Here is a 941-nt window from a genome sequence, read left to right as displayed (position 1 = left end):
ACCAGAATCCACCGTAAAAGCAGGGCCTACCCAACCATTTATCAGAGGGAAGCTCTCGGCTTGCCTATAGACAACTCGCAGCCAATCAACCACCCTTACCGGGAGGCCATACCGTACTAGCAGAGCCCACAGGTACTCGTGATTGACCCTATCAAAAGCCTTTGACTGATCCAGTGCCAGCAAATACCTTCCCCATTTCTCAGCACGGCACCGTTCCACGGCCTCCCGGACGCCAAGGACGGCACTAAAAGTGCTCCGGCCCTTCACAGTACAGTGCTGAGAGGGAGAAAGTAAAGACCCGGAAACTTCCATCAGCCTATTGAACAGTACCTTTGCCAGAATCTTGCGATCCGTATTAAGAAGGGCGATGGGGCGCCAATTCTCAATACGGGACGGATCCTTCCCCTTAGAGAGCAGGATAAGAGCAGACAATCTCATGGAAGGAGGGAGCAAACCCTCACCCAGGCTTTCATTAAACACTTCCATAAGACGCGGGGCCAGGAGGTCACCAAAGATCTTATAAAACTCGGAGGTTAACCCATCCGGTCCTGGGGCCTTCTTCATAGACAGGGAGTCTATGGCCTTCCTAACCTCGTCCACTGTTATCAAATCCCCAAGGGAATCAAGAGAACTACCGAAATTCTCGAGACCTGGAGTCTCCCTCAGAAACCGTTCCATCCTCTCTCTGATAAGCAGTTTCTCAGATAAAAGATCAGAGTAAAAGGATCGCACAACTTCCAGAATGCCTTCCTTATCCTCACGAAGGACACCCCGGTCATCACACAACCCCCTCACCTCCTTGCAGTTAACCGAGTTCCTACAGTTCTGGTAGGGATCAGGCGAGTGGTACTTACCATAATCCCTTTCCAGAACCAAGGACGCATACCGGTCATACTGATATTCCTTCATCTGGACCTTTACCCGGGAGATCTCCCCACTAT

Source organism: Pseudophryne corroboree, chromosome 2 (assembly GCF_028390025.1).
Source record: "Pseudophryne corroboree isolate aPseCor3 chromosome 2, aPseCor3.hap2, whole genome shotgun sequence".
NCBI classification, from domain to species: domain Eukaryota; kingdom Metazoa; phylum Chordata; class Amphibia; order Anura; family Myobatrachidae; genus Pseudophryne; species Pseudophryne corroboree.
This window is presented reverse-complemented; position numbering follows the sequence as displayed.